Below are 11,066 nucleotides of genomic sequence, written 5' to 3'. Positions count from 1 at the left end.
AAGAACAGTTTTTATACATGTTTATAACAAATGTTTTAATAATTGTAGATTTTTTTATATTAATTTAGACACTTTTTAAATAATGGGCTGGGTTATGTGCCTAAAGGTGACAATTGTGCTCCAGCGGGCATCTCATCGCGCAGTACAAAAAGTAAATGCTGCACATACTTTTTGTACTGCTTTCGGATCGCACACACATTGCATGCATGCCGTGCGATGGGATTTAGCCCATAACATATGCGATTCTCGCAGCGTGTATGGGCACCTTTAGTACCTGCAACATTTTGCGGACACAGCACTGAGATGGTGTATGCATACATATACATGCACCCGAGATCCTCCATAGGATTCCATGTTGCATACGCTCCCACAATCGGGCTGCAGCTTGTTGCAATGGCAATGTGAAAGGGTGCATAATTTATGGTTTGCAGGAGGGCGTCGGACACCCTAGCACCGGCCCTGGATTCTCCGTTTGGCAGTCTGGGGTTGCAATAGAGTGGCCATGCGTAGCACCAGATTCACAACCACAAGAAGAAGTGCAGAAGGAGCCAGCACCGATGTAGCAGCCTCAGCTAGACAGCTCAATCACCAGTGGGGAGTGAGGACGCGATTACTAATTATTGCATTTATTGATTGCTGAAAACTATATGTATATACAGATTTTATGCAGTTTTATTTTTATGTTTCATTAAAATATATTAATAAAATGATTCATAGTGTTGTGTTTGCTCAAATTAATTATCAATAATTTAATATACATGTTTCTAGGTTATTAAGTATCCCAGTATACTCATTGGAAGCTGCATTCATTTGTAGTTTCAAGTTTGGCCTATTTTGTATGGTATATCTATATCACTTGCTCATTCACTAAGCTTTAGAACCATATTTTTGTGAGCATATTCCCTTCCAGTAAAATTGAATGCTTTAGCATAATTTTCTGAGAGCTACTCTGCCCAACTCCAGTGAAAAACCACCGTGCTCACTTTTAATTGTCTTAAACTGTTTAGTGCCTGAATTTGTTAGTATATGTTTTAATTCAAGTTGGTAAGAGACTACGATCTAGAGACTCAATTTGATAAGCAGGGTAAGCATTTCGCTCTAACTATTATACTGCAGTAAGCAGAATTAGACTCAAATCACTCGTATAAACCTTTATATACAAGAGATCACTAGTATAGGAAGCATTTTTATGTCGCGACCATACGCACATTTATTTTACAGATCTGAGATAAGCAGTGAGACCAAATGGGACCTTTAATCACACTCAGACCCAAGTGGAATTGAGGTAGAGACAGGGGCGTAGCGAGGGCGGAGCCGGCAGAGCACCAGCTCCGGGCGCGGAATGTTCACAGGGTGCCAGAGCCACGCACCACAAATGGCATCCCTGCCCTGCATGCAATTGCGTCACACACTTGGAAGAGTATGTACAAGGAAAGGAGAGGAGCCACGCTAGTGCTGTACTGCTGCCTGAAAAATAAAAAGGTGCATATAATGCATATATAATAATGTAATAATCATTGATAGGGTGGCAGGGTGGAGGGAGGTGGTGGCCTGCTGGGATCCTGCTACAAATCAGGGGGGTAGGGGGAGGAGAGAGAGGGGCGCGAAATATGCGCTTGCTCCGGGCACCGTGGCACTTAGGTACACCGCTGGGTAGTCTGCATTGTCAGTATTTGTTCAAATATGCAGGCACCAAGGTATGCACATTTAATAGACAACTGTGAGATTCATAAGCAGAATGGACTTTTATCAGTGGCGTAACTATAGAGGGTGCAGTGGGTGCACCTGCTATGGGGCCAGGGGGCTTGTGGGGGCCCAAAGCCCAGCAGACATCCCCCTGCACCCTCTTGAAAAAGTATGTATTAAGTGTGCCCCACTGTGGTGATCTCCTCCCCTTTCTACAGCTGCCATATATTTGAGCGGAAGATTCCCCCCCCCCCCCCCCTCACCTGTGTGCCGCCTCCAGAGCAGAAAGTGAAACCAAGCTCCCTGGTGCTCCTGATCGCGAAACCCTGGGCGGTGGGACGGTGCTAGAGAACTGCCATTGGATGCTCCTCCGTCCATCTCGCCGGCTCCGCCTTCAGCACACTGACCACCGGTGGGGACTGGGAGGCTCCCCGGCACTGACCACAAGACCCCCGGCCAGAGCTTGGTGGCCCCCTCCCCCGGGAATGATTGTAAAACCTCCATGGGGAGCTTGGTGGCTCCCCCGGCACTGGTCCCATCAAGCCCCAGTGCTGATCCTCAGACCCAGTGGGGGGGGGGGGGATGACTCGGTGGCTTCCCCTTTCCCTGCACCAGCATGGATCAAGGAGCACCTTCATGCAGCAGTAGCTGGAGCGAAGGAGCTAGATTGTGCAAGCCAGAGAAGCAATCCCCAGGTCAGTGCTACCATCCACTGTCCCCATCCCAGGGCACTCATGTCCTTGACCCCAGCCCAGTGCACCCCGCATCTGAGCAACCATCCCCAGCCAAGTGCCCCCATCTAACCAACAATCCCCAGCCCAGTGCCCCCCATCTAACCACCCGTCTCCTGTCTTCGGCTCAGTGCCCTCCATCTACCAACCATCCCCAGCCCAGCACCCCCCCCCCCCATTAACCAACCATCCCCTGTCCCCAGCCCAGTGCCCCCCTTCCCAGTGTCTCATCACCCTGCCCGCCACTTTCCTACTCAGTTTAATGCCCACTGCCCACCACCTAACCCTCAGCCGGTACAGTCACAGCCCCCCCCCCCCCGTAACCTTAATCCTCACTGTCATGTCATCTTAATCAGTATCCAGTGTGTCTGGTCCTGTAGTCTACTCTGTCAAACCCCTCATCATACCATTTACCCTCATTTTGACGAAATGCTGGGGAGCCCTTTCAAAATTTTGCTATGGGGTCCAGACAAGTCTAGTTACGCCTCTGACTTTTATACTACTCTGAACCAGGGGTATAATTATGAAGGGACTTATAAAACATCCAGAATTTAAGGGGGAAAAAAAAGTACAAATCCCCCACTATAAAAAAAAACAACACTAAATGGTCCATAGCCTTTGAAAAGACAGTTCAACAAGACTCCTGCATTATGTTTGTTTGAAAGATACATAAAAAAAACACATAAAATATAAAGTCAATTTCTGGATTCTCTATTTTACAGCAGTTAAGAAAAGATAAAATGCATTATTTGAACTGTCAGAGATGTTTATGATCAGCAGCTAGTCTCACTGAACATTTTTATTCTAGTTATGAAGCAATGAGATACTTTCCCATTCATTGTCGGTCCTAGTACAGAAGGCTTACAGAAACCTCTCTGTAAAGAACGATTATTATGGACTGTGAAATGAGATGGTCTCACAGAGGCCATATACCATCTCTCACCTTGGGAAATGTGCTAACGGCATCCGAATTGTCCTATCATCAACAGGTCACATCACACTCAAGCTGCAGAATAGACATACATTGGAGAGTTAACTTTTAGTGCATACAGCCATGTGAAATAAAAAGATAAGTGTTTAAAAAGTGGTAAAAATCCTTAGAATTAAAGTTTGGCCTATTTTGTATGGTATATCTATTTCACTTGCTCATTCACTAAGCTTTAGAACCATATTATTGTGAGCATATTCCCTCCCAGTAAAATTGCATGCTTTAGCATAATTTTCTGAGAGCTACTTTACTATGGGCCTGATTCAGACCCTATCCGAATATGCACAGACAGCGATCAGTTTAGCCTCTGCCCAACTCCAGTGAAAAACCGCCTTGCTGTGTATGGCTAAACATCTGTTCTGCACATGAGCAAAAATGTCTAAAACCAATTGCAACAAACTCACTATCAAATGATTTTTCACACTGGCCACAACTCATCGTAGCCGCTGCTTAGCCCAGGACTAACTCAGTGGCTGTGGTGAATACAGGCATATCAGGCCTGCTACTGAAATCATACATCCTCCCCTAACAGACTTTGGCACCCCTGCATTTTCCCTGACACTCCCAGTGTTTATTTTCAGCACACCCAACATTTTTCTTGCCAATCCCTAAAAATGGTCGGCTTCTCCCTGTCAATCACCTTGCAAATGGCCAGCAAACAGAAAGAGTAGCACGATTTCATCGGAGCACAGCCTGTGAACCGTATGCATGTGAAGTGTATCGATAATCACATGCTGTACAAATTTCGCAGCCATGCAGTGAGGTCTGAATTGTGCCCTATATTAAGTAACCACTATCAGCTTAAAGTTTTTAATTACTTTAACAGACACTTTGCACAGATTTAAAAAAATCTTCATATCACTAATAAAAAAAAATGGCAATTACAGTATTTTTACTAATATTTGAAACTGTTGTCCTACTAAAAAAACAACACGCAATAATATGTATTTTATTATTGCTATATAACGCTGGAGAAAGTAGCATAGTACTGTGAGGAGGAACTCACTTGTGGCTGTTTGAGAACAAGTAACATGAATTTTGCTATTATTAACTACAAATTCCAAAAGTGAGCTGTGTTAATAGGTATTGTGGGCTGTGTCATCTTAACATATAGGTGGCGAGATTCTCTAATCTAAATATGCTGTAAAAAACTGGGTACTTCTTTACTTTCACGGCGCCACTAGATTAGGACAGATAGGATATCGCGGTCATCGCGGGCATTGAATGCACTAAAAAATCGGGTGCGACGCGATGCCCGCGATTTCCCATAGGGACCAATGTTAAATTTCTCAATTGACACAATTTTTCTGTTCAATGCCTCAATTGACACGATTTTTCCATAGGAATCAATGTTAAATGGCCCACAGAGGCCAAATAGACACCCTGAAGTGTGAAATGGCCCCCACAATTGTACGCGTCCTCCGACCTTTTCATACCCCCACTATCCACGTCGGCGTGGAGTTGAGAATAGAATAGTGTGGCGAGCGCAGCGAGCCACCGAGCCCGAAGCGTGGCGAGCCCCGCGAGGGGACGAGGATACCTGTGAAGCCCGCGAAGGGACGCGTTTACCTGTGAAGGTATCCGCGTCCCCTCGCGGGGCTCGCTGCGCTCGCCACGCTTCGGGCTCGGTGGCTCGCTGCGCTCGCCACACTATTCTATTCTCAACTCCACGCCGACGTGGATAGGGGGGTATGAAAAGGTCAGAGGGGGCGTACCGCCGCCCCCTCGCGGGATCGCTGCGCTCGCCATGCTTCGGGTTCACGTTGATCGTGGGGTGGCGTTAACAATTGTGGGTCCCATTTCACACTTCAGGGTGGCTATTTGGCCTCTGTGGGCCATTTAACATTGTTTCCTATGGAAAAATCGTGTCAATTGAGGCATTGAACAGTAAAATCGGGTCAATTGAGAAATTTAACATTGGTCACTATGGGAAATCGCGGGCATCGCTGGCATCGCGTCGCACCCGATTTTTAGTGCATTCAATGGCCGCAATGCCCGCGATTTCTAGTGGCGCCGTGAAAGTACAGAAGTACCAAAAACTGTTATCAGGGTTTTTACTTCATTTTGATATGCAGCGAAATCCGCACGGCGGGTTTTGCTGCGGGGGGTATCACCAGCAAAAGCTGGCGATACCCCATAGAGGCCTATGGGCTTCTTAACGTACCCATGCCGCCCCACACAGACCTGTGTCTTAGCAGCACAGCGATGTGCCGCCCAGACCTGTGACTCCTCACCGAAAATACTCTTCCGGGTGCAGGGAGGAGGAGAGCCCGCCCCCAGCAGCAGCAGCAAAATATCCGGATAAGGGAGGGAGGAGGGAGCCACCGGGACCCGCTGCGCATCGCTGGCTCACCGCAAACGACAGCTCTTCATGCAAGAGCTGTCCTTTGCCATAATTATCGCATATGTTAGAGCATATGCGATAATTATGTCTGCGGTAGCTGAAAATGTGTGTGTGTGGGGGGGCGCGGATGTTGGAGCATCCCGCCCAGGCACACTGACTAGCAGTTGAATTGTCTGTTACTTCAGACTCCTCGCATCATTTTGTACCTCCGCAATGCTGTTATGTATGTACGGTCTGCTACATGTGTGGAGACAATTCTGAGGTAAATTGCTGGGATCCTGTAATCATTTTTATTGTCTAACAGGGTCCCAGATCAAAATAGTTGGAGGACCCCTGTCTCAGTGCATTGCCATTGCCAATGGTCTGGTTTAACTAATTAATTATTTTAAAGGCGTGTCATTTTTTTATTTGTCCCAAAAAAAACAAAAAGACCAAAAAATAGCACTTACTGTAAGGGATAAACAATTTAATGAAATACAATACACAATGTTATAAACACCTTAAAACATGTACACGTCTGGAATACTCTAAAATCAATACTTAATATAGTATTAAGATGTTATAACTACAGTTTTTGAGAATTAGTTGGAACACAGATAGTAAGGAAATAACTATGACAGTGCCGTCTTTCCCATTGGGCACGATGGGCAGTTGCCCGGGGGCCCTAGGACCTAGGGGCCCCCGGCCCAGCCCAATGGGAAAGATGGTGGCCGGGGTCCGGGAATCCGCTCACCCTCGCTGGGGGATCCGGGCAGGGGGATCAGGGCGGTGGCGGTAGCTAGAAGCCTGATTCGGCGAAGCTCTATTTGCCGGCGGGGCGGGAAGCGCTGTTGCATTTGAATAGACTGGCCGGACGCTGATTGGCTGAATTCAGAAAATCAGCATCCGGCCAGTCTTTGAAAAGGCAACAGCGCTTCCCACCCCGCCGGCAAATAGCGCTTCACCTCCTAGCTAGCAGTGAATTTAATTTCGGGGGTCCGTGTGCCGGGGTTCTGATCACCCTCACTGGGTGATCCGGCAGGGGGATCAGGGCATCGGTGGCGGTAGCTAGGAGCCCGAAGCGGCGAAGCGCTATTTGCCGGCAGGGGGGGGGGCGAGAAGCGCTGCTGCATTTAAAATGACTGGCTGAATGCTGATTGGCTGAATTCAGCCAATCAGCATCCGGCCAGTCTTTTCAAATTCAACAGCGCTTCCCGCCCCCGCCGACAAATAGTGCTTCGCCGCTTCGGGCTCCTAGCTACCGCCACCGCCGCCCTGATCCCCTTCCCCAGCGAGGATGGTCGGATCCCCGCCACCCGGCCACCATCTTTCCCATTAGCGCTATTTGCCGGTGGGGCGGGAAGCGCTGCTGCATTTGAAAAGACTGGCCGAACGCTGATTGGCTGAATTCAGCCAATCAGCGTCTGGCCAGTCTTTTCAAATGCAACAGCGCTTCCCACCCCGCCAGTTAATAGCGCTTTGCCACTTCAGGGCAGGCTCCTAGCTACCGCCGCTGCCCTGATCCCGCTGCCCGGATCCCCCAGCGAAGATGATCGGATCCCCGGCCGCCGGAAGCTGACTGGCTGCCGCACGGAGCCAGAGAGGTGAGGGTTGGGGAGGTGACTGTGGGCTCCTGGGCAAACTAATTTGGGGGGGGGTCCAGTGAACTAGGTTGCCCAGGGGCCCTTCCTAATGTTAAGACGGCCCTGAACTATAATGGACATTGACTTTATGATACAACAGTTCTTGGAACATGGGTATAACAAACAGGACCTCACAAAAGCCAAACAGAAGACATTATCCATACAGAGGGGAGTCTTCTAAAAGTGTGCAAAGTAAAAACAAAACAAATTGGTCTTTGTACAACAATACCACCCAAGGTCAGGTGGTATGCCGCCAAGTTTGGTGGCCGTGGGTGATGCTGGCTGAACTTGAACGTTTATTTAAATCACTTTCAAAGCATGGTTTTGCCTTGTAAGTGATTGCCTCTTTGAAATAATGTCTGTGTTTGCCCGACAGCCCGCACAGCCACTGAACTTGGGCAGCATGACATAGCATCCTTGGAGATGATACAGTTGTGACAACAAATACTTTCTTGTGTATCCAATGACCCCTGATAAAGCATCAGAAATGCACATTGCACTTGTAATGACTAACGTCAGTCTCCTCTGACTATGGAAGGATGTAGAACTGGTCCTGATGAAGATGTATGAACATGTTGAAACGCTATGAGCCACAATTCCCATTGTTCCAGCTTGCACCTTGGCCCTTATTCTGATCGGTGCGGATATTCCCGCATTCTTACGGAGCGGTCCGCACGCCACGGTGTTCTGCCGCGTGCGGCCATCGTCCGTAGAAACGCCCACGTGTCCTCCGCATTCGGACGGACTCACTCTTTAAGAACAGGGCGTGTTTACGGACGACATACAAACCATGCGTGTGCGGGAGAAACACTCCGATTCTGCACGGTATTACAGAGTATTACAGAGTATGCTCGGGAATACCGCATCCGAACGGGAGCCAAGCGGTGCTACCGCCCGTAAGCGGTGTATTTACGCCAAACAACCCACTATTATGTCAATTCTGCAATACATCACATGACCCACTTATTCAATTACCTATCCTCATAAAAAAATGCTTATTTGGAATTGGAATCAATTAGATTCCAATATATCCTTACAAGCATGCCTAACACATGCATTGCACACATTAACCCTTACAGCAATTGAAGTGCAATGGTTTCAATTAAAGCACTGACAAGCGTCCTATTAGTGAGTAATGAGTAAAGGAGTCGATTTTATTGGGTTCAGGTGTTAATGCTTGTAGTCATTAGGCGGTCCGTTCGCCTCCCGCAGGAACGAGTGGTGTCCGCAAAGCAATAGTGGCCTTTTGGACACCGCACATTTCTTCCCTTTTTGTTCGCGTGCATTCGGAGTGGTATCCGAATGCACGCCCCCCAACATAAGTGTACTCCCCCGTGTCCGCCCATGTTTCCGCCCCGTTTTGCCCACTTTGAAACTACGCCCATGTGTCATTCCGCATGACGCCCATAATACGCCCATATTTCCCGAATGATTGCGGTGACCAGTTTTGTACGGGATTTGCCCGAACAGGTACGGAGTCAAGGCGTGGCACATGCGCGTAGCGTTCTCCACGCATGCGCAGACGCCGTAAAGACGCGATCCGAAAGTATGCGGTAAAGTACGCGTCAATCAGAATAAGGGCCCTTGAGAGGAGCCACATTCCCTGTTGTTCCAGTTTGCACCTTTGAGAATCCAGACCAGTTCTACATCCTTCCATTGTATCCCATAAATCTCACACCACTCTGCAATGACAAGCCAGGTATTAATATACCACACAGTCTGCATACATTCACACCTGATTTGGATCTTTCACTGGGTAATCACCGGGACTATTCCATCCATTCTCCAGCAAGAAGACCCCATTTACTTCATCTGGTAACTATACAATTCATTGGTACAATGGACATGGCATTAACCCTCTCCATGGAACACTCATGCTAACAGGAACTCATCTCCATTTTTAATAACTTTTTCGGTACTTGTTTCCTAGCACGGCCACATATCTTATGGATCGTGTACCTTTAGTTAAGGTACACGATCCATACGATGGACCCGATTTCCTTTGAAATCAGGTCCATTTGGCCGGCTAGGACAAAATATCGGGGGCATCGCGTCGGTCGGGACCGTTAACAATGGTCCCGACGCGACCGACGCGATGCCCGCGATTTCCCCATAGGGTTCAATGTTAAAAAATATTTTAACATTGAAATCGTGTCGGGAAAGGTAAAATATCGGGGGCATCGCGTCGGTCGGGACCATTAACATAGGTCCCGACGCGATGCCCCCGATTTTTACATAGGCTTCAATGTTAAAAGATTTTTTAACATTGAAATCCTGAAAAAATGTGAAAAATGTGAAATGGGCCAATATGACCCATTTCACATTTTAGATGTCCCCGTCGTCACCCCACGATAGACGCCAACCCGAAGCGTGGCGAGCGCAGCGAGCCCGCGAGGGGCGGCGGTGTTCGTCCTCCGACCTTTTCATTCCCCTACTATCCACGTCGGCGTGGAGTTGAGAATAGAATAGTGTGGCGAGCGCAGCGAGCCACCGCGCCCGAAGCGTGGCGAGCGTAGCGAGCCCCGCGAGGGGACGCGGATACCTTCACAGTTATACGCGTCCCCTCGCGGGCTTCACAGGTGTCCGTGGCGACGCGGACACCTGTGAAGTCCGCGAAGGGACGCGTTTACCTGTGAAGGTATCCGCGTCCCCTCGCGGGGCGCGCTGCGCTCGCCACGCTTCGGGCTCGGTGGCTCGCTGCGCTCGCCACACTATTCTATTCCCAACTCCACGCCGACGTGGATAGTAGGGGAATGAAAAGGTCGGAGGACGCGCACCGCCGCCCCTCGCGGGCTCGCTGCGCTCGCCACGCTTCGGGTTGGCGTCTATCGTGGGGTGGGGTGTACGCCGTGACATTTGGGGGGGTTGGGAATATTTTACATTGAATCCAATGTAAAATCGGGTCCCAGGGACCCGATTTACATTTAATAAAAAAAAAAAAAATCGGGTCCAAAATCGGTCGGTCGCGACGATCGCATCGCATGCGACCAAATCGCATGCGATGCGATCGACCCGATTTTTCCGACACGACCACCCCGATGTAAATCGGTGTGGCCGTGCTAGGAAACAAGTACCACTTTTTTTAATTTTTATATTTTTTCATCTAAGACAATTCTCTTTTTATTTTTCATTATTGTATGTCAACTTAATTTATTAAATGTTTATTTAATTTTTAATGTGGTAGTGTGAATTTATTCAGTCAAACCCAAGCGCTGTATTACCTTTTTTTCCATGTTCTACATAAGAAGCTGGATCATGAATAAGAATAGAATAAGAAGCCAACTTCGGCCTTGTATGATATTTGCTATTATTGAAATTTTTTTGCAGGTATGGGTAAAAACCGGACCCCAGAACGCCGGACCAGACAGGCTCCATTCATAAATATGTCAATATGGAGCTTGTAGTGTCTGGTCTGGGAGTGTGCATTGCCGGGGGTGTCCCGTCCGGTGGGGCTGCTCTGACACCTGTCATCAAGAGGAGAAGGGGGAGAATACAGACTCCCTGCATAGTCCAGGGGTGTAATAAAAACCGGAACGGTCAGGACCACATGGGGAGGCTGTAATCTCTCATTCCTCGTGTCCCCGGCGAAAGCTATCACAGGAAACCCCACGGACAAGACACGCCAGGTGTGTGCGCAATAACAGCAAATGAAGCTTCCTTTCTTTTTATGTTTTCGCTGAAACTACATTTCCCGG

The 11,066-nt window shown here is 48.3% G+C and overlaps 1 long non-coding RNA gene across 1 annotated transcript; it reads right to left on the bottom strand.

The window, feature by feature from the left end:
* Nucleotides 1-1,214: 1,214 nt before the first annotated feature.
* On the bottom strand, nucleotides 1,215-11,030 carry LOC146060363 (uncharacterized). Its single transcript, XR_014470424.1, has 3 exons — nucleotides 10,593-11,030; nucleotides 3,361-3,423; nucleotides 1,215-1,467 (listed from the first exon to the last, which is right to left on the bottom strand). It is a non-coding gene; the product is annotated as an uncharacterized LOC146060363 (long non-coding RNA).
* Nucleotides 11,031-11,066: the final 36 nt, after the last annotated feature.

Source organism: Crinia signifera, chromosome 2 (genome assembly GCF_055691185.1).
Source record: "Crinia signifera chromosome 2, ASM5569118v1, whole genome shotgun sequence".
Taxonomy (NCBI): domain Eukaryota; kingdom Metazoa; phylum Chordata; class Amphibia; order Anura; family Myobatrachidae; genus Crinia; species Crinia signifera.
The sequence above is the reverse complement of the archived record's forward strand: the minus strand, read 5'-3'. Positions and strand labels throughout refer to the sequence as shown.